The sequence below is a fragment of the Epargyreus clarus genome, unplaced genomic scaffold (assembly GCF_041222505.1).
Source record: "Epargyreus clarus isolate Ecla_fem2 unplaced genomic scaffold, WU_Ecla_fem_2.2 ptg000017l, whole genome shotgun sequence".
In the NCBI taxonomy this organism is placed as follows: Eukaryota; Metazoa; Arthropoda; class Insecta; order Lepidoptera; family Hesperiidae; genus Epargyreus; species Epargyreus clarus.
In genome coordinates this window covers 10,969,961-10,994,345 of record NW_027332225.1, presented here as the reverse complement: position 1 = coordinate 10,994,345, position 24,385 = coordinate 10,969,961, and the positions used below count along the sequence as shown (strand labels likewise).

Sequence of the window (24,385 nt, the reverse complement as noted above, 5' to 3'; positions counted from 1 at the left end):
ACCAAAAAAAAATATTATATCATAAAAAAGCCTCGCTCCAATTTCGCCCCAACAACCGGAGCAGTTTGCTCCAAAGTTCCAAAAACAAAACGGAACAAGAAGGTACAAGTGGTATCGCGCTTAATTTTTCACATCCGCTATAATTTATTGCGGTTGGCGTAAGTTTCCCTAAATATAGCCCCTGGTTGGGGTGGCCACAAATAATTATGTGGAATAATTTCCAGGACAACGGACTTGATTGTCCCGCAAATGAATATCATACAAGTTTTTTTTAATGGAACCTAACGATAAGGCTGGCGACCTGATGGAAAGTAATTACCGTAGCCTAAAGACATTTGCAACACCAAAGAAATGCCAATGCATTGCCGGCTTTAAAGGAGAGTTTTATTTGCAACTTTTTTTGAGGAACCTCATGTCAAGCCTTTGGCTACTATTGCTTCATTATTCAAGTATTTGGTAACTGGTATCTTTTAGCGGTGGTTAATGCACTGTCAAATGTTGCTCTTGACTATGTATTTAGTTGCTTTTGTATATAAACAGATTCGTAGACTATTCATTATTATCAGATTTTACGAATAACAAATTTCACTTATTTAAGTAAATAAATGTTTACATTTTCCAAGATATATGTGTATAAAGAATAACGTGTTTTATCGGCAAAGCAAAATGTGTAAGTGATAAAGCCTACATTGCATTAGCTCAGCGTGGACAATTGCTTACAATTCTAATCGAATATTCCATGTCAAACAGTAAGACAGCGACACACATATTTGATAACAATTCAAATTCTGACAAGATAACTGTTCAGCATTATTATAGTAGTACACAGATGTTAAACGATGATTGCAATTCATCAGCATTGCAGAATTGGAAGCGATCTCGCCGTACGAATATGGGAAGTGTCCGGGCCAAACAAAAGTTATGGACCATCTACCCTCGGATTATATTACCTGGCGTTTCACCTGCAAAAGGGGATGGGGTGTAGGCGCTACGTTTACGTTTAACGTCCGAGCTATTAACTGTCCGCGTTTATTTCGCCTAGTGGAATGTATCATTTTAATCCTGTTACCGTAAAGTATACAATTTTAAAATGTACATTAAATTCTGTTTTTATTGCAACTAAGTGGAATAAGAGAAGCGCTTAGTCCTGTGGCATGTACAGTACCCTTACCAGGAGTTTTTACGTTTCGACAAATATGACTGTTTTGGTATTTGTTTACGTATTGGCCACGTATTAGTAAGGGTACAGTTACGGACCAATTTCAGCAACATCTGGCACGGTTGGAAGTTGGATGGTAACCTGTAGTAGATATATTTCTTTCTTGCTTCGACAGTATGTTAAATTGTCGGTACTGTTTGGTTATCATTGGACTATATGTATAGAGGTCGCGTTCCGATCCGGTAGTAGTTTAAGAAAATATTGTAACTGACAATTTGTAAGTGCCGCCGTTGGCCTATACAAAATAAATATATTTCATTTCATTTCATTTCATTTCATTTCATTTCATTTCATTTCATTTCATTTCATTTCATTTCAGTTGCTTACATACTTGGAGGCGTTATGATCACTATGATAAGATCTGCCATCGATTGGCCACTAAAGTATACTATACATTTTTTGGTTTTTACTTTTCAGAGAGCAGTAAAACCTCACAAATTACAAGTTTTTCGTAATATACTACTTGCATTCTCGGCCTATTCTCATAAGGGCGGCGAATTTGACCTCCGCCCCGGGCGCAAACTAGTGATGATGTATTTCGTTATAATGACTTCATATTTTCATCGCACGTACTCCGCGATTATAGCAGTGATAGCCTTAGGGTTGAAAATCGGTCTCTTAATCGGAGGGTCTAAGGTCCGAATCCCTGGCATTGACCTTTGATTTTGAATAATTAGCGCCTTTTAGAAATTAATTATCATTTGCTCTAACGGTGAAAATCAATATCCCGAGGAAACTTGCACGCCCAAAAAGTTCTTTAAAAATCTCAAAGATGAAAGTGTCAATCTCCTTGCACTTCGCTAGCGCGGAGTAGTATGGCTTAAACCCTTCTCATTCCGAGAGGAGACCCGTGCCCAGTAGAGAGACAGTAATATGTTGACGATGCACCGATGCTTTCACATAACGTATACCTACTACCACAATTTAGTTCAATCGAATCGGCCAGCAGTCATCAGTCAATTGAACTATTATTAGAACGAATGATGGGCTCACAATAGCTCGGATTAATTGTACGTATTCATTGGACACGCTTTGTCTATAGAAAATGGTGGAAAGTGGCACTTTTGTACGGAACCTTTGTCGATCGTGTTTCTGAGGACTTTTCTTTACACTCTTAAAGTATCTTTATGAAATAAGATTTAATTTAAGGTAATGGCAACGTTTCTTGGGTGCATCTATAGCTATCTCTATCTACTTACTTAGAAATCAACAGTTTCTATTCCTAGGTGTACCTATATCCGTCCCTGTAGTTGTAGTCCCTGTAGTTGTAGTGAGGTAAAAATCCCACATAACCCGGCGTCGCTCCCACGTCGCCGGGTACCTTTTGAAGGTTTCACCCTCGTAAACAAAAAAAAACGTTGTACCTATATCCATATATTTATCTACGTCAGTACAAATATGTTGTACTTACATGATTTACAAATAATTAATGTATTAGTAGCGGTGATTAGCTGGGTCTGGGTCTGTAATCGCAGTTCCATCGCGTTTTCCGGGACGAACAAACATCCCATTCCACGTATAATAGAAATACACATTTAGCGTACAGAATAAACGTTTATACTGGTATTTGCGCCCGCTGACCTGTTAACGTTCCGCAATGCAATATGGTATATGCCACTGCATAAGTTACCGTTTGATTGCAGTATTTGTATTTATTCGACGTATTAGAAATACAAATATATCTTATGTACATGAAGTAGTATGACTAAATCAATTTTGTATTTGAAAATTCACTATATTTCCGGAATAGAACAATCCTGGGTTAAGGATCAAGTTTTCGCTATAAAATTTACACAATATTCGCCCATTGCTTTATTGTGACTAAGAAACATCCCATTCCACGTATTATGTAATAAAAATACACATTTAACGTAGAATAAACGTTTATACTGGTATTTGCGCCCGCTGACCTGTTAACGTTCATGGTAGGATCAATGCGCCGCCCGCTCCGCAATGCAATAAGGTATATGCCACTGCATACGTTACCGTTTGATCGTTATACCGAACTGTTATGTAATATTTGTATCTATTCGATGTTATAGAAAATAGAAACGAATTACATTTACATTCAATACAAATAATTAACCTAACCCTACGTTTCAGAATAAAAGGATATTATTATTGTTTCTCGAGATAAATTAAGATTCAAGCTTTCCTAAATAATAAATCACATAAAATTCGCGCGTTACATTCCCGCGACAAACAAACACATACGTTAGTCTATAGACTATCGGTCTTATTCATAAAAAGTTATAGCACACTTATAACGTTGCTATAGTACGATTGTCAAAAAGTGTTATTCATAAACGCATTTTAGGCACTAAACCGTTCTATAAACCTTCTATAACTTATAGAGGCCAGAACCCTACTATAACAGTGATATAAGGCAAAGATGGCCGACTCTCAACAGCTGATTCGTGATTACTAACCTAATTTGACAATACGTTTTTAATAAATTATGTCAATGTCCATTTTGTATACAAACTTGAAATAATTTATTTTAATATCCGATAAATAACATTATTATAACACTATTTTAAATTACAATGCAAATGTTACAAAGCTTAGATTATTAAAAATCTAGAAAACCATCCACTTCGAAGAACATTGCACCAAAGAGTGATCTGTTTTCATTAGACTATAGGAAGCGTTATCGCTTTAATAAATCGACAGTAAATTTTATAATTGATCTCGTACGTAATGATCGTAAATTAGATCGCAGAGGTCCTGGTACACCTTCTGAAATACAGGGTTTACTGCCATAAGATATTGCGAATGTTTACAAAACGAAACTTAATTGAATTTAACTTTATATAATTATATCAATATTACATAAAACATTAATATCCAACCAATTTTCACTCCTTTATCTTTTAACAACTTTTGCTTCACATCCCATTTTAACAAATAAAATATTTTTAAATTCGCGGTATTTACAAATACAATGACACTGACATGTGATTTGGTTTTATCGACAACCCATTGACAAGAATGTCAAGACAGAATATTTTTTAGTACGAAATAATGTCATTTAATGATGTTTATCTATGGATATTCGTCAATTTGTTCGCCGAACTTCACTATAATGGCAACATTTTCATTTATACTTGACTTTAGCGACACATTAGTTATAGAAGGTTTATGGAACGTTTATGAATAAGCAATTTTATAGAACGTTTTATAAGCTTATTGAACACTTTAACTAATGAGTGCTTAAAACCTTCTATAAGCATTTTTTATGAATAAGACCGTATGTTTATAAGAGTATTTGCGTCCTTTGAACCTTTAACATTTATGGTAGTTCTCAACCCGCACCGCAATACAACTGGGTGCAATGCAATATGCCATAAAGGGCATATGCTCGTGTAAAATAGGTATGGCCAGCAGTGGGTGAAATGCAATAGTCATAAAGGGCATATGCTCATGTAAAATATATATGGGTATAGATAAATCCTTTTAGGATATATAGGCGTTCAAAATCATTGTGCAAAAATAATTTCCATTTTTTTATTCATTTGAGTTTGAATGACCAATTGACCATTTATCGATAAAGATTTCAACTGCACATACTTCTTAATAAGCCGTAATGAGGATATATTAATGAATGAAAACACATTTCGAAAAAGCTTCGACACGGTTTATCTGCAAACAAGTTGAGGGTGAACAGGGGTCGACAGGTTAATATGAAATTCCCTCTTGTACCCGTAATTACACATTGACTCTGTCACTCTTCAAATAATCCGATGCGTGCACATGTGCTGTCTACGGCACATAATTAAGATTAAACGGTACTGCGTTTACATTTAATGTCAACTTAAATAAATGGAAAATTACAATATACAAATTTTATTTCTAACTTGCGATAACTGATCGTTTTTTTTATAATATATTAGTAGCAGACGAGCATGCAGTCCACCTGATGGTAAGTGGCTACTGCCGCCCATGAACATGTGTAATCAACCCCAGATAGGATTAGAGGACCATCCCAAAAGCTTTTAAAATCATACCTTACAGAAAGGAACCAATACACTCAATTGTCAACTTTATGTTTAGAAACAAAATGTCTTAAATATTATGAATCTGAATGCAAAACTATATCCCACGGTGTGCCACAAGGTAGTATACTTGGGCCATTACTGTTCCTGATGTACATTAATGATTTACCGGCAAAAATACACCACCCTATGACCCTATTTGCTGACGATAGTACAATATTATTTACAAATGACGATGAAAGAGAATTAGAAAATGACATTAACAAATCAATTATTGACATAATACAATGGTTTCAAATTAATAATTTAAAAATTAATTTATCAAAAACGAAAATAATGAATTTTAATAGTAACAAAGCATCCAATACTAATAATAATACAATTTTAAACATAAATTACTCAGGAACTAAAATTGACGACGCAGATGTAATAAAGTTTTTAGGACTTCATATTGACAAAGCAATAAAATGGAAAAATCATATTGATATGGTGTGTAGTAAGCTTAGTAAATATTCATATATGTTACGTAAATTAAGAAATCTTGTCCACCAAACTGTCGTATTAACAGCCTATCATAGTTTTGTGACTTCAACACTAAGATATGGCCTTATTTTCTGGGGCAACTCCATGTACCGTGACTTCGCCTTTAAATCACAGAAAAGATGCATGAGGGCCATGTGGGATTTAAAGCCGAGAGATTCGTGCAGGCCTTATTTTATCAAACATGAAATACTCACATTGCCATCACTCTACATTCTTGAATGCGCCATTTTCATACGAACGAACAGCGAAAAATTTCAATTTATCCCAAGAGCACGCCACAAAGATAAGTTGTGCGCAATCCCAGCAAAAAGTCGCTGGTATCAAAAAAGTTTCTTTGGAATAGCGCCTATGGTGTATAATAAAATTCCAAAAAATATACGCAATATTGAGGAACTTATCAGTTTTAAAAGAAATTTAAAAACATATTTAATTGACAAATGTTTTTATAGTCTAGTCGAGTTTCTCAACTACAGTGACGAATAGTTACATATGATTATTTATGATTTGCTGAGTGGTCTGAAATGTTTTGGTCTTAACATTGAACTATAAATACAATAATAACCTACTATTGTCCACTGATGCTTCTTTGACATTTTCTATTGTGATACCACTGACATTATTCATTTTTATCTTTATGTGACATTTTATCTTATTAACGTTTTAATAATATTGGAAATTAGTATCTACAATTTAATAATTTGAATAAAATGCGACTTAAAATTATATTTGTACGCCATTTATGGCAGAATGAGCGAAAATTCTTGACTGTAACACCAATGTATACACCTTATTCTACAAATAAAGACTTTGTATTTGTATTTGTATTTGTATATTCCTACCCGAGGTCGGCCACAGATGCGCCGCTACTCCTGAGGACTAAGCTGGAACGCCTCTGAAAAGTATGTCTCCCTTACCACACCCTTCAAAACGGAACACAGCAGCGCCTAACACAATCCAAAATTATCAAATGAGGTAAAGTTAAACCTTTTCCTTTATTGTTTTTATGTTTAATTTTAAAAGAAATCACGACAGTAACACTACGTTTCTATTAATTTATGATAATTGCTGCTTTTAAATATTTGTAAACAACACCATTCATAACCGGAGGTCGACCACAGTTGCGTTTCTCTCCACAGGGACTATTGGAAGGCCTCTAAAGATTGTGTTCCTTACCACACCCTTCAAACTGGAAAACAACAGTTAAACGTTTTCTGCAGTTATTAGGCAGAAATTACAAAGATTCCTATTACTTTTAAAGTCTATAAGACCAAGAAAATTATATAAATAAATGTAAAACTAAAATAGACAAACAAAGAGTTTGTTTATTTTAGTTTTACATAGACTATCTTAGACGAAAATACAGAGGTCTATTGTAGTACGCGATCGGGTTACCTGCGAAATTCTACATCGTATATCGAAGTCGGATGTCTTCGCCAGCACTATTTTTCACATCGCCCTCAATTTATGCAGCACGTCTGAAACGATGCTACGATATATTATTATCTCTTCCCTTTGTATATAAAATGCAATGTCGTTTGTCACACATATCCTGGCCGTAAAGAAGCGTTGTTTTGTGGATTTAAGATTATCCTTACTCCTTACTTAATATTGTAAATCCAAAAGTAACTCTGTCTGTCTGTCTGTCTGTCTGTCTGTCTGTCTGTCTGTCTGTCTGTCTGGTTGTCTCTTCTTCACGCCTAAACCACTGAACCGATTTTAAAGAAATTTTATACAAAGATAGTCTGAGACCCGAGAAAGGACATAGAATAGTTTTTATCCCGGAAATCCCACGGAAACTAGGGATGGCGATCTAAGATCGATTAATCGGAGAATCGATCCTTTGGACCCAAAACATCCGATTATTTTAATCGATATTAGCAAGGATTGAATCGTAAACTATGCATTTGATCAAGTGATGGTCTTTAGCAAAGTTGAAGGTACGAATTTTCAGTTTTATGTATGTTACTATGTTATATTATTTTCTTTTAAACGCGGGCAAAGCCGCCGGCAAAAACTAGTATATATATAAATACAGATGTTGAAGGTTCAACTCCGGCGGCAGCACCGACATACCTTTTTTTGCTTCATAACAGCAATGTTATATGCTGCTGTGTTCTGGTTTGAAGGGAGTGGTAAGGGAGACATACTTTTCCGAGGCGTTCCTGCTTATTCCTCAGGAGTAACACGCATGACGGAAAGTTTAACATACCGTTGTGACACGCAGAGGGTGCCGGGTTCGATCCCCAGACAGACAGATATCTAAAGGATAAATTTAGATTTTTCTCTCAGACTTTGTGTATTTTTCTATGTGTGTCCCCAAAACACCCTTGACATAGTAATCCTAGTGTGGCGTTGTGAGTGTAGAAAGCGTCTTTTATTATGTATTTAGTTGAGGGTTAGGTATAGGTCTACTTTGTATGCCTGAATTCGTAGTTTCTTCCGAACTATCGGACATCTACTCCATTGTACTTACGGAAATTAATTTCGTTGCACACGTGTTACGTATAACTGTCGTTCTTAGTAAAATACGTAAGAAATCACGTGCTTATTGTCATCACTCCCCAAAAGCAGCAACCGCATAGCAACCGCATTTGTACAGTACCCTTACCAGGAGTTTTTACGTTTCGACAAATATGACTGTTTTGGTATCTGTTTACGTATTGGCCCATACGATTTCCTAGTTCTGACACGATCCGCTAGGGGCGCTGATTGGAATTTGTATGGGCAAATACGTAAACAAATACCAAAACCGTCATATTTGTCGAAACGTAAAAACTCCTGGTAAGGGTACAGATGTCGTACAGACGTCACTCTGTAGTACCAACAAGTGCACAACAATGGTGTGACCGAAGGTTAAGTGTTACGAAACGGCATATATGTAAATACATAATCGGCTATTGTTCGACGTTGAATCGACCGATGTCGCAACACCGCGCACATTGTGTTATGTAATAAATTCAATTAACGTTATTCGAAAACGGTAAATGTGACCTTTTGTTTAGGGTTTGTTAGGAGTATTATACGTCCTAAATTCATTGGACCGAATGACAGGATTTTATTATATTTTCAGTCAACGTTAATCCATTACTGCTCTATTGCTAGGCTTCGTTCTCCTTTCAGAGAGGGATGAAGGCTATAGTTCACTGCGCTGACGAAGGGAATCGGTAGAAATTTTAATACAAGTATCAATTGGATATGCATTATTCAGGCTGTCTACATTAAATGATAACTGTTTTCTATATTTACAGCCTCATCCAGATATTAGGTACGTATCTTGCTAAAGCTTTCAGGCTACCATTGACACCTTGAAAACGCAATGAAATCGCAAAGTAATCTATTGAAAGATTTTTATTACGAAGAGGTTTCGTTAATACCATCACAACAGGAATAGCTTTACTTTTAGAAAGTTTTAATAAGTTATATTTTAATTTTCAAACGAGAACTGTCATCTGTTCAAATTGTACGCTGGCATACGGTGGCATCCGTGGTGTACTTAATCATTTTTTTAAGTTTCAAAAACATGAAGCAATTATATCTCGCTAAAATCAATTTTAATGTTTAATTCACACCCATAATACTAGACTAGAATGACAATAGCTAGTGTAGCGTTAGCGTCATTTTGTGGGCACTAATTGTTAACGAACTATTGTCAAATATTCGTTAACTATCAAAGGGTACGTATTTAACAATTTCCATCATGGAATAGTTACAATTAGTTCACTCCCAAATTAACTTATTGTCCTAATTGAAACCTTTGGGGCCCCAACTTTTAATTATCCACCGATAAACGGAACCGACCGGCGATTAATTAAGTTATATTTTGACAAATGAAGATCTATCGGTCGTGTGTCGGCCTAAATCTAAATGCTTATAAATAAACTTGTAGATAGAACTTTATTTAATTTAATTTTTATAAACTATAGAGAGATTTCGCCGTAAATTTACAGTTTATTTCCAGTAGCTCTTTAACTTAATCGGGTGTCCAGATATATAGTCGTTTTGAAATCCGCTACTGAATGTTAGGATTTCTTCCAAAAGGATCTGCTGTAATCGTTCCACTTGGCAATAACTTAGTCCTTAGGAGAAAGACCACTTCTGTAATGGACCTTAGGGATGAATAATTTCATTTGCAGTCGATTTTTGATATCGACGGGTACTACCGCCCGTTACTTCTTATTTAAAGATTTTGGGTATAATGTTTTCGTTCCTACTTCAACTTATTAAAAATAAGATACGGTCGCATGCGTCGCTTATTAATCTACGCTCTTATGTCATAAAAAATATTTACCCGACTTAACTCGATATCGCGTCAATAAATGTAGCGAGACCCCCAATATAAAAGTTTCTCAACGTTATTCCCGGAATAGCTACAGAGTAAAATAAATATTTTCTTACACAACAAAACAAAACAACAACACAGCAAAAAGCAACATCAGCCGTTTACACAAACTGCTTAGGATGCAAGCATGGAAAAACGGAAAATAAAATCGCACAACACGCTCGCCGTACATTAAGCTGCATGCAGGTACGTTGCACCCTATTGCATATGCAGAATACCGTTGCATGCTGCATAGCTTGCATCTTAAAGTTTCTAAGACTCGACGAATCTGCGTCTTGCATCCTAATTATGCATTTCGTAATTAAGTTGTGCGTTACGCTGGCGCTCAGTTTTTAAGTGGAAGAATTTATTTACATTCTAATTGTTGTTGGAATAAGGTATGCTAATTGTTTTTTTTAAAATAAAAAGTGAATGTTTTTAATTAAATAAAATATTGCTCGATAGTAGATTCTACTGTAAAGACACTAGCACCATATTTCTGTTATATAAGAGGTTGGAATGTGGAGTGTTGCAGTATTCTAGCTTGAATAGTATTATGAGGAAATTGGCGTTCCGACTAAGTCCTCAAAGGTAGCAACATATAAGGCCAATACTAAATCTCTTATCCTATTTGAACTTAATTGTAAAATCTGGACCGAAATCTCTATATAATCTGGGCCTTGTGTAAATCCTGATAAAACGCCCGACCAACGCGTCGCGTATCAAACTACGCACAGTGACAACTGTCGAAAATTATTATCCGGTCGCCTTACAAATTATCCGGGGGGCCCCCGTAGACCGGCCGGGTAACTCGGTTACACCAACTTGAGCCGGTTAATTTACAACGCACCCTACAAATTAATATCTCTGATTTGGACCCTTGTCAGCGCGTACGACGTACGGTCCCCGGGCGCTGCGACGCGCGACGCCGCCGTCGGATAATGTTCGGTTTACACGTTTACCCAATAAGCGCAAACATTAATTATGTCTCGTATTTTAATACATTATTCTGTAGGCACTGATAACCTAGTGGTTAGCCTCAATCGATTGAAATCCTAAACACGCACCTCTGATTTTTTCAAAAAGTTATGTGCATATTCAAAATTTATTATCAATTGCTATAGGGTTGAAAGAAAGTATCGTGAGAATATACACATTTTAGAGTTATTTAAAAAATGTTTTTAAAAACAAAATACACAAGATGGCATACAAACACAAATAAACTGATATCTATATTCGTCCTAAAGATAGTAGCTAGTTAGGAACCAAGGACTTTTCAGAGGAATCTTTGCATCATGCGTGTCGTCGAAATATAACTTAACTCAATTAAGCCCAAAGTGTAGAACTAGCGTAACAATTCATAACACACATAATCGTATAGTACAGTTATCACGGTTATCCGAGGAAGGGATGGGCTATCCCTTAGGGCACTAGTGACGGTACCGCGACCAAGTTTACCGTCATAAGGCGGCGAGCCCTCGTCAATGTAAAACTTTGCCGAGTGTCGAAATGCAAAACTATGAAAGCCCATATCGAAATGTGTCGTAATATTATGATTTATGACCTTTCCCCGTGGGTTTTCGAGATACCCCTTGGATTTTGAAGATTTTGAAGTTATATTTCTTTATTATGAAAAATAGTGAGAGTGACATTTTATGATACGCATTCACGATACAACAAAATTTGACAGCATGAAAGATTTCATCTGTACAATATAAAGTTAACATAATGTGTCAGTTATCACGAATGCCAGTAACAACTAAATCACTCTAATGATTCGTGTTTCAGTGGATTTATTTAATCACACACCAGTCAAGTACTTTTATTACATCAAGGGATTAAGTGCTTTAAGCGCATATGTTTACATATGTACACATGGAGACACCCGATGGAAAGTAGTCATCACCAATGAACATTTATAAAACCGGAGGCCTATAAATCGCTGGCTTTGAAAAAAATTGGGATCCGTGGCAGACGTAGTCTAACTCTAAACCTCTGAAAAAAGACCCGTGCCCATCATTTAGATAGAACAGATTTCAAATTACACACTGATAACAATCAGAGATTATAGATAATTGAAAAGCACTCCAATCTCTAATCCCGTTTTATTCCCAGTGGAGCGAACCTGAATATGACAGTAATATCCCACTAGTGATAAGTGTCGATTGGAGGTCCGAGCCCTAATTAGTTATGAACGGATCTGACATTGAATGACGTTATGCTCTCGATTAACTCGGATTATAATGTTAATCGGATAATTAAATGGCATGGCATCGCTTGCAATATAAATCAATATTCAATAGGTCAAAGAGTATATAACCCATACGTTCAATTTAGATTAAATCTATACCTACCTATCTATACATACCTATTGTGAATATTATTGATTCCCAAAAACTAAAACATATGGATTTTTTTTGCTACATTCATTAGAAGTGGTTACAATGCATCCTTGCTAGGATTTTCTGTTAAAGTTTTGTGTGTATTTAAAAATATTATAATATGATATAACGGTGAAGGAAAACATCTTAAAACCTACACGCCTGAAAGTTGTTAGCAAAAAAGTTCTACAAGGCATAACTTATTAAAAAAATTGTAAAGTGAATGAAGTCTTCCAATTCTCACTTGGCGCGATGGAATATAACGTAACCTCATCTTACTCTAAGAAAGGACCCGTGAACAGCAGTGGAACAGTAATTGGCGGAATTACTTTAAACTTAATATCAAATTTTGTAAAAAAGGCCTTATATCAACTGCATAAATTCTTTAAATTTAGCATCTCGCGTAGTACTTTGTAACTTACTGACCTGCGAAAATGCGTTAATCGTTGTATCTAGTCTAGTATGTCCACTAGTTAGAGTACTTAAAAACTTAATATCTCGTATTATACGTACTGATATACTTTGTAACGTCTGAGTCACGTTTAAATCCCTTTAGAGCAGACAATGCGGTTTAATTCGCGACCTCGGTGACGCGCGACATGTCATGCTGCGAGTACACTCCGCGCCGAGAGATGTGTACTCATTAATTTCAGCGGAGACTAATGTCACGCTTTGTCTTTGTGCATAATTTGTCTCGTTTTATTTTTTATTATTGCGTTTAAATCTGTTTAAGGTATGCAGTCTTCTAAACTACATGTATCATAACTTTAACGGTATACGTCCGCACAAATGGATATTGGTATTAGAAGACCGAAAATCCGACACCATTTGACCGATTACACACAATGGACGTTTTTATTTTTAAATTTGTAGGTACAAGAAAAAATCACCATTCGTTACTAAAAAGAGGCTAGAAATAAATACCAATATACATACTCGTTACCTGAGTCATTAGTCATTACTGTCCTGTGAAAATGCGTTAAACGTAGTATCTGGTCCAGTACGTCCGCCACTAGTTAGAGTACTTAAAAACTTAATATCTCGTATGTTACGTACGTACATACTTTGTAACGTGTGAGTCACGTTTAAATCCCTTTAGAGCAGACAATGTGGTTTAATTCGCGACCTCGGTGACGCGCGACATGTCATGCTGCGAGTACACTCCGCGCCGAGAGATGTGTACTCATTAATTTCAGCGGAGACTAATGTCACGCTTTGTCTTTGTGCACAATATGTCCCGTTTTATTTTTTATTTTTGCGTTTAAATCTATTTAAGGTATGAAGCACACTAAATTACAGGTAATACACACTTAACTGTATAAGTTTGTACAAACGGATATTGGTATTAGAAGACCGAAAATCCGACACCGTTTGACCGTTCACAATAGACTTTTTTTCAAATTTGTACGAGAACTGGCCACCATTTGCCACTAAGCCAGGAGTAAACATTTATACCAATATACTTATTCTTTACTTACGTCATTAGTCATTACTATGAAAATGCGTTAAACTTTGTATCTGGTTAATAAGTGTATACTTTTAGCGACAGTAAAAAATCCTTAAGATTTAATATGTTACGTACTTTGTAACGTGTGAGTCACGTTTAAATCCCTTTAGAGCAGACAATGCGGTTTAATTCGCGACCTCGGTGACGCGCGACATGTCATGCTGCGAGTACACTCCGCGCCGAGAGATGTGTACTCATTAATTTCAGCGGAGACTAATGTCACGCTTTGTCTTTGTGCACAATTTGTCCCGTTTTGGATTTTTTGTTTTCATTCTTTTTTGTGTTTAAACCGCCCGCGTTTACCGTGTGCAATGTAATTGTCATTTCAGATAACACGTTTGATATAAACCCGAAATTTAAGCCGTAGAACTCTTCGTAATTACGAACTCTAGCATGCATGCTACTTTTATCCTCGGAGATTCGCGATTTGGCGATGGCATCCATATTGCAACACATTTTTGCAACTTTCGGTTGATCACTAACTTTCGAAAAGCAGTTAAAACGTCGATCACCGATGCTAAAAGTAGCATATATTTGAAAACTCTTACACGACCAAAACTGCCGCATCTATACCGCCTTAACAGCTGTATTCTACGGCGTAAATCTTATCTGATGGATCAAAGATGCATTGTTAGCATTGATGACAAAATTGTAAACCCTCTAACCACACCCTTTGTACCAGAAAAGAGAACTCAGGAATAGGTACAACAAAAAGTCAAAAATAAGTGTAGCGATCGTGTCGCCTCAGTCGAATCACGATAACTAACAATATTCATAAACTATATTCAGTATAACCATCTAACAGCACCTTTCACAAATCCTAACTAACTCAGAGAGCAGCTTAGCGAATACCACCCTTAGACCATTCCAACAAAGCAACGCTCCTTGCTGTATGTTTAAAATCTCTTTATACCGTGACACGTCGAGGCGAGAGATCTGCACTCATTAATTTCCACGGAGAATAATGTCGCGTTCAGTCTTTGTATACAATTTTCCTCGCTTTTGTGGACGTTTTGTCAAGTTGAATTAATATGTTGTGGTTGGGGTTGCAGTTTAGTGGGTTACGTAACTTGAATTTTAAAGGTGGTCGAGCGTTTCGTGGCTCGTTTGCGGCGATCCAAGCGGGATCGTGGAAGACAGGTTATAATCGAAGAAATTAGTAGAGAGTTATTATATAAATAAAAAAAACCCGACTGCTTTAAAATTGTATGCCGCTGTCACTTCCATAATTTAGTTTTTGAATCAAAGTTGTATGGGTTGCAGGGCGTGCCAAAAATACACTCACATACAGACAGATGTATGTATGTATGTCTCATTCTTTAAGCTTCAAAATATACGAATGTTCGAGAGTGTGTAGAGAGTTCCTGGAAAAATTCAATTCGACATTCGAAATAAAAACAACTCAGTCAAAAAAATGGTATCGAAATAAAGGCTTAAAGCCCGGTAATATAAAATATGGCTATGAATGCAATTCAGAAGTGCCAATAACGAATAGACCGTGTATTTTTATTTTTTGCCAGCCTCCTCCCGTGGATTTCTCTTTGGCTCCCGTGTATCGTGATAGAATTGCTCCTTTTCTCCAGAACAAAGTGAAAGCAATACTGCGAAAATGCGATTGGATTCAATACATTTTTTCATTTTTATTTTTAATAAGCAGTAAACTTAAAAATTCAAGTCCAATTCAAGTATTAAATGCGCATAAAGATAAACAAAAATAGTTTTTTATTTATACATATTTAAGGGATACAGACATGTACGAATACAGAAAATATATGTATGTATATGTACTCATTTACTGTACACAATCCATACTCATTTAAATAATTATTTATTTCTGTATAGTTCCATGTTATTTGCACATGAGTTTCATTCGTAGTATACGTAAATATACAATTACACTCAAACATCATACACATTGCTGATAAAATATACGCGCAACAAAATCATAGCATAACTTTTAATTTTAGATTAGGAGTCTTAAAAAACTATGAAACTCCACGGACGGAAACGCTTTCGAAAGAGGCGATTAATTGAAATGTATTTTAGTTCAATTCGACTCAGGAAACTCGAAATGTATCGAACTCATAAGCCTTCATAACAAAAAATCACATATACGTACCTAAAAACACAGATAGTGAAATACCAGTCTTAGATTACGGGTCTTAAAAAGTCTATGAGACTCAACGAACGTATAGCGCTTTAGAACAAGCACACCTGGGCTGCCGGTTACAGCAAAGAGTCTGCCAATAAATGAAATGTATTTCAGCACAATCTAACGTATAAATGCGAATGGTATCGAACTCATAAATCGTTTACAATGAAAAAAGACATATAATCTTACGACACGCATAACGAAATTGCACATTTAGATTACGGGTCTTAAAAAGTCTATGAGACTCAACGGGAAACCTTACACACGTATAGCGAATACGATTTAGAACAAGCTCACCTGGGCTGCCGGTTACAGCAAAGAGGCTGCCAATAAATGAAATGTATTTCAGTGCGATCCGATGTATAAATGCGAATGGTATCGAACTCATTAATCGTTTATAATGAAAAATCACACATAATTATCTTACAACACGCATAAGGAAATTGCACATTTAGATTACATGTCTTAAAATTCTATGAGACTCGACGGTAAACTCTTACATACGGATAGCGAATACGCTTTAGAACAGGCTCACCTGGGCTGCCGGTTACAGCAAAGAGGCTGCCAATAAATGAAATGTATTTCAGTGCGATCCGACGTTTTATCCGACGCGGGAAATGCGAATTGTATCGGACTCGATGCTCGTTTTTAAAAATGCGATCCCCGGTTCATACTTACCGTGTAAAATGGACTTGTTTCGCGTTTCCGAAATGTGTCGGTAAAATGTTCGGTGAATTCGATAGGTCAGTTCCTACCGGCGATTTTATTGGTGCGAACCACTTTATTATAGACTTTAGTTTAGATTTATGGTCTTTGAAAATCCTAACTAAACAATACTCATCTAATTAACCAATACTCATTATTAAAATCTGCTTATGGATAAGCTTTTAATTAATCTTTCAAAATTTAAATTATTACACCAATGAACAGAAAATCTACAGATATTTTTAGTAACCAACAGATATGTAGGCTAATTTTAAGTGTTAACTATGGTCCATATATAGGTACCATAGGTATACGTCTCACCACCAAAAAACACTATCTCAAGTTATTCACCATTCACCTTTTGGAACTTCGTAAACCTACGCCGCTTCTTCTGCATCTAGATAAACCACCTTCTAAAGTGTTGAACCTCAAGAAAGAAACAGGAGTCGAGATTGAATAAATTCCATGAATTTACGAATGTATTAAGTATCACATACGTTCTGATACAGTCCGCTGGGGTCGCGGATTGGAAATATATGGGCAAATACGTCAATAAATACAAAAACAGTCATTTTTGCAAAAACGTAAAAACTCACGTTAACAGAGTAACCTACTACTAAAATAAAACAACTTTTTAAAACAATAATAATAGTGTAGCTCTTCATTACGATGAAACGATGGACAGTTCGTTTATAAAATTTAACCCTATTTTAAATATTTCCGAAATAGCGCCACTGTGCCCCTTGACGGGTTTGTTGAAATGGAAAATATGAGATTTGCATTTTTTCCACTGACGAATTCAATTTTATTGTTTTTTCGGCGAATGCAACCCGCGACCGAATAAAAGTTATTTACACTATGATATCATAACGTATACTACAAACGTCATTATTTATCTCACTGTTGGGCAAGAGTCCTGTGGGTATATGACATTTTTAAGTGTTTATCTACACGCTAGGTATATAGGTACTAATTGGTAAATTTCTCACATCCTTGAGAAAAGTCAGGATTTCTGACAATGTCCTTATAGCAAGATTGAAGCAAGATTAAGTGAGGGAAAATGTTTTGCATTCAAATCCCGGTCCATAATATAGGACCTAAAAATAAAATTACCACCGCTAAGGTAGGTAAGGTAGGTAGTGAGTTAGAAAACATAATATTATAATTTCGAAAATTCAGGTTTGTAAACCTTAGTATTTATTTCCCAATTCCCAATAAAAAGTAAAATTACTACTACACTATAAGTATCTTCTGAGGCATCCAATCTTTAATAAAAAACTTACAACGTATCTTCAGTAGTATCTATAACACGAGCATAACGAATAATACTATGCGGAGCATTATTTAATATTCTATAGATACATATGTGTAGCGGAGAAATAGAGGAAGAAACAAAAATAAAGTTTTAATGTGAAACATGAATATGAATCTATTACTGGCCGACGACACCCTTGTCTCACCGCCACCAAGTAACGAGTAGCGAACGATCATGAAATGTTACAAGTATCTAAGCGGTAAGACAATATCATTTACATTTACAATACGAAAGATAATAGTAGCAACTTAATAGTAGACAGAGACAAAGAAATAGAGAAGATAGCAATACGCATGCTTGAATTAAGATATCTATTTTATATACTTTATACAAGTAGGATACAGCCGTGCGGTTTGTAGACTACATGCTTGTAATTAACCCCATATGATCTATGTTAACTCTAAATATATTCATGTATGATTATAAAAGGTTTTTGAAGGTGGTAGAACCCTTTGTGGTTCGACTCCGGCGGCACCACCGCCACACCTATTTCTGCCTTAAACGAGTAACAGCAGTGTTAGGCGTTGTTGTGTTCCGTTTTGAAGGGTGTGGTAAGGGAGATATACTTTTCCGAAGCGTTCCAGCTTAGTCCTCAGGGGTAGCGGCGCATCTGTGGCCGACCTCAAGTAGGAATATTTAATCCTATCTGGGGTTGATTACAGATGTCCATGAGCGGCAGTAGCCACTTACCATCAGGTGGACTGCACGCCCGTCTACTACAACGTTTATTATAAAAAAGGAGGCATAAAAAAGTTGTAGCCAAGATTATCGTGCGTTGTATACGAATAGATATGAGATGAATAAAATAGGCTGCAGGAGAAATTATCTAAGTTATTTTTTATGAAATCAGAAGCAAACATACATTATTAAACATATTATGTAATGCTGCGGAGTGACCCGTGTCAAGCAGTGGGTCAGTCCTAAATTGACGACGACAAGAAAGTCGTAAATCGCTTCTCGCTTGCTCGTTCACAGTAAGACAAGCAAGGGGTTGATTTTCCTCACGGTAACGCTTCAAACATTATTACGTATCATTATAGTAACCCAATTTTACCTTCCTGCTAGTAATGTTTGTTTTATTTTAATTTTATACGAAAATTGTTGGAGTCGACTTCATTTTGGGAGGAAATGTCAAGAAAAAAGTATTTTGTGTTATTTTTTACGCGACCACAATTCTATTAAAAAAAATAATGTATTTATACTTAAAATGTAAATTTAAAGATTTATTTTGAAAGGTTATAAATAATAAATTAAAGGGTGGTAATAATCCTAATTTATCATCATAATTTATTCAAAACACTGTAATTAAGGAAATAATTTTATTATTACAAAACTATATTGCGAAGGGTTTAAGGCAAACCTATATTTTACTAACCTCGTTTAAATTGTTACGTACCGAATGGTCGATCGATTGTTTACACTGCTTACAACAACTGGCGCGAGTAACTAGCACTAATACCATAAAGGACACTAGTTCATTCATGCAATAATCTCTTCATTTAATAAGTGTATGCAAAATAAATACATTATTAAGAAAAGTAACATTAACTAGGAACAATAGACTAATCAATAAAGGTAAGTAATCAAAAATTATAAAAAGTTGTACTATCTTGCTTAAAGCAGAACTTTATAACGATACATTACATGCAAGAAGTGCTAGAAACTACGAAATAGCATCTATGAAAAATTTATTAACATTCAATTGGCTTCGAAGCACTTTCTAATTCAAACTACTTGTGCAAGTCAATATTGAGTAATGTAAAGCAACTTTAACATTTTCTTTCGTATACTTTTACGAAGTAAGTATTATTTTTTATTGTACGTAACCACACCAAGTCTGTAATTTAGTAAATATGTGTTATTTTGATAAAGTGTGGCGTAACTTTTTACCTTTCTCATTTCTTAGAAGAAATAAACAAAGTACCTTACATACAAGAAATTTAACCACAAGCATATTAAAGAAAGGTTTTTTGAATGTATGAAATTCTCTATATTATTATGATTTAACTTTTACTTAACCAACATAGTACCGAGCTGGTCATAACGAAGACCAAATGAGGCTGCTAGAACCAGAGTGGCCTAGCTGCATTTTAATGATTTTTGACCTATCTGTATTTTCGTAATGTAAAAATATTGTATAGTCCGCGTAAAACTGCTGGTCCGCTCTGAATATAGAAATGAATCGCGTCGCCATAATAAATTGTATGACTACACCTCGTAACAACTTCAGAGCGGACTATACACTATTACTTTTCTCCATATTGTCAATCGTTTCATCTAGTTAGGCTACTCTGGTTCTAACAGCCTCAAATAGAAGATATATAGTGGTATTGAATTTGCTCAAGAGGATTTCATTCCTGGTAGTAAATAAATATTTTTGAATCGGGTATGTTGGCAAACTACGTTTACCACAGATTTTGTAGTCTAACCGATAATTTCAAAGATATTAGCATAATTAAAAGTAAAACCAAAACTCGCGCACCAAAACACACTCTTCAATTTTTCCACGACCGGTTTAACTCAATTTTTCCCCAACTCACCTGACACAACACACAAAAAATAAATTAAGATCGTTCATCAAAATCCTCGAGTTGGGAGTCACGTTTTCACAACACATCCACCGTATTATGGCACTCAAAAAGTCAAAACACGGCGTGTCGTAAAAAAAATCGCGCCGTAGTTTTTACGCATCGGCATCATAAACGTAAAAAAGTAACGCTATCTGCAACTTCTTTTACAGCCAAACGGAATCCGAAACGCGGTTCTTGAATGTAAATAAATAAAAATGCTGAATTCATTCCGCTACTCGTCCTACTCTACCTACAATCTACATTACTGACAATATTTTTTTCGCTCCTTTACGTTTCCCGGAATTTGCTAATCTTCCAGTCTGTTTTCTAGTGACGAGGAGATTTTTTAATCATAAATGTAATGTAACATTAGCAAATGTATTGCGAAAATGTGAAATGAATTACAAACATTTTTGAGATATCTTTTCGTGTGACTGTGAATTATGTTTGATATTTTCTGCACTCTTTTATATTTTCAAGAGCTTGCTAATCATGAAGTCTGTTTTCAAAGGACATAATATATTTAATGTAACATTAATAAAATATACTTACAGTAAAACATTTAATTATGCTTCATAACAGCAGTATCTGTGTCTTATTTTAAAAAAATTGATGGAAAAAAACTATATCCTTACAAAGAGCAAAGCATATGTGATTTGATTACAAAAATCTATTTGAGACAGTGAAGTGTGCAGATATCTGTGTAATCATGAAGAAATTTACAACTGTAAAATTTCACTAAAACTTTAATAGCCAAATTGCATTCCGTCAAAATAAAAATGGACGACATACCGCTTACGATAAACCGACCTTAGAAGGCAACAAAATAACTTCTTGGTTTAATACGATCATAACTCAGCTTCACCATTATACCCCTTCAAACTTCAAGATATTTTCTCATCGCATCACCCCACGGTGACACCACGGTGCCATATATTCCGTATCACCTAATTCCGCATAGTGGCCACGTGAATAAGTAAAGACATACCCTTTGTTTTGGCTTAACAAAATGTTTGCACACAAAATTTGGTGAAGCGAAATCCTGCAAGAATATTCCTAGCATTCTCGCAGTAACTTGAACGAGAAGTACGACAGATTTGTTCAAGCGAATAATTAAAGTCGTTAGAACTGTTTAGGGCTACACCAGTACACCTTGTGCCTATTGCCTATTTATTGAAGCTCTTTGTATGGATCTCTTATATTTTTCGAGTCTCTCGACTCCACTTCGGAGGGTAATATTTAAAAGCATAACTTCATAGTTACACACTCATGTTATTTGGCTTACACTACAGCCTATACAACTTGACGGGATTCAACATATGACATGTCGTTGGATGCGTCTAAATTGTAGGAGTGACATACACTATATTTAAAAGCAGTCGGGTTTTTTGTTTTTATAATATTTCGCAAGTACTTATTTTTATTATTTTTAAGAACACACCCTAGTACGTAGGTATACTTTGATCATAATCAACCGTCTACATAACGCAGTTCAACTGACACAGCAATTCTATGTTAAGTCCAGGCGGGCTTACTAATAAGCTTTAGTACGGAACTAAAGTCCGTAAGTAAATAAAAACCGGAGAAGTACGTCTAGTAAATGGAACGGCAAAAGTCTTGCAAAAACAGTCCCCGACGTCACGATCCAAATTGCAGTAACTGCCAGCGGAGACAACAGAGCACCTTACAAGTAAAACTGTAAACTTCTAATAATTCCACTGACTTACGACTGAGCGACAATTCTGTAAGAAATGTAGCAATTCCCTGTAGTACCCAGTTCCCTAGTATTAAGACTTTTTCGTACCTAAATACTACTAAGACCGCGTTCGCATGTAGCGTTGGCATACATTGCCTTACTAAAAAAGATTAGTATATTTATTATTAAGAATAAATAAAAGTAATCTATAATTTTTATACGAATTTAACGAAATTAGAAAACAAAGATTAGTAAAAAATGTGTACTTGTTTCGGTTAACCACCAGAAGTATTAAACACATTTTGGTAGTTATTTTTTAAGACAGAATAGAAGGTATAAGTGATATAAATTAATGTAGTAACGAACAGTACTCATAAAAAGTTCATGAGGGGATTTAATTTTTCCTTTCAGCTAAAAAGATTTTATAGATTACTAACTGACCCGGCAAACGTTGTGTTGCCATGTAAATAAAAAAAATGTTAAGGGTGAACAACCCTTATCACTTAGGGGTATGAAAAATAGATAGTAGCCGATTCTCAGACCTACTGAATACGCATATAAAATTTGGTGAAAATCGGTTAAGCCGTTTCGGCGGAGTACGGTAACTAACATTGTGACAGGAGAATTTTATACAAAAGATAACATTACACAACCTTACTTTTATAAATATCAAAATATATTCAACAAGACGTTTCTACAACTGTAGGTCGTTTCCTGTATTGGTATTCATATCGCCATTGTGCTATAATCACCAAGACTAAAAAAATCTTAAACCAATGCTTATTATAAAACCGAAACCTATGCGACACGTTTGCTTATCTCATGAGAACAGGCCCTAAGCCCCACAAGCAACCAGTACCTAAGGGGTTCGTCCAAATTGTAGTTACATTTCGTAAATGGCACCCTTTTGTTGCACCTGCGCCACTACGGTTATTATGCAACCGGAGTGTTATTGCACTGTGTTTACACAAAGAGCTCCGGTTAAGAATAACTAATTTTTTTTGAAAAAGTTGTATGTCTTCTTGGTATTTTACGCATATACTAACAGGAGTTACGATTTTTAACATCGATGTTTAGCAATAAGACTTTTTTTTGAAACAGACTAAACAATAACTTCTAATTGTTTTCCAAGATAACTCAAGCGAGGAAAATAGAAATTAGGGGGAATTTGGAAATCACATACAGGCAGTTCAGTTAAGTATGCATGCTGTTTAAATGAAGTCATTAAGTTATTATCAATATCCTTCTGGCCAAATATGGAATGTGAAGGAATAAAACCATAAGTCTCTGTTTTTTTTAAACCTATGTTTCAAGAGTAAAGATGTTCACTTCACATTACTCAATAACTCTACATAACTCTTTCAAGTAAATTCACAAGCAGTTAGTCTGGCAACGGGTACGCTAGACGCACCAGATATAGCCCCGTATTACTGCACGCCCGAGCGTCGTAACCGATCGCTTTAAGATAACTTCACTTAGTGTGGAAAACACAAAGAGGCACTTCGGTTTATTTATGTATATCGCAATGATAAAAAATCACATTATCAACATCTAAATGTCCAAATATAGAATGTGACGGAGTAAGACTATAAGTATGAGACTCTTTAAATATAAGCTTAAATATGGATTACAAAACTACAAAATGTTTATTTCAAATTGCTCAATTACACTAATAATTTTTTTAAGTAAACTCACAAGCAGTTAGTCTGGCAACGGGTACGCTAGACGCACCTGATATAGCCCCGTATTACTGCATGCTCGAGCGTCGTAACCGATCGCTTTAAGATAACTGCAAGACGGCGTTCACTTGACTGAAGAAACTAGCTTCATACTATATCTTTTCGTCGTTGTAGGACCAAATGTAATTGTATAAATAATAATAAAACGTACTTAAAAACATAGGTATACTTGTATTATCAATTATTTAAAATATTTATTCACATATTCATTTTCCACATTTATCAAACTCCGTGAATTTAGATTT

At 35.4% G+C, this 24,385-nt stretch overlaps 2 protein-coding genes across 2 annotated transcripts in view; one reads left to right on the top strand and one right to left on the bottom strand.

Moving 5' to 3' along the window:
• LOC140748942 (uncharacterized) overlaps window positions 1-24,385 on the top strand; it is a 459,083-nt gene that overhangs the window by 98,279 nt on the left and 336,419 nt on the right. The gene's annotated exons all lie outside the window — the stretch shown is intronic.
• LOC140748871 (furin-like protease 2) overlaps window positions 1-24,385 on the bottom strand; it is a 355,165-nt gene that overhangs the window by 26,134 nt on the left and 304,646 nt on the right. The gene's annotated exons all lie outside the window — the stretch shown is intronic.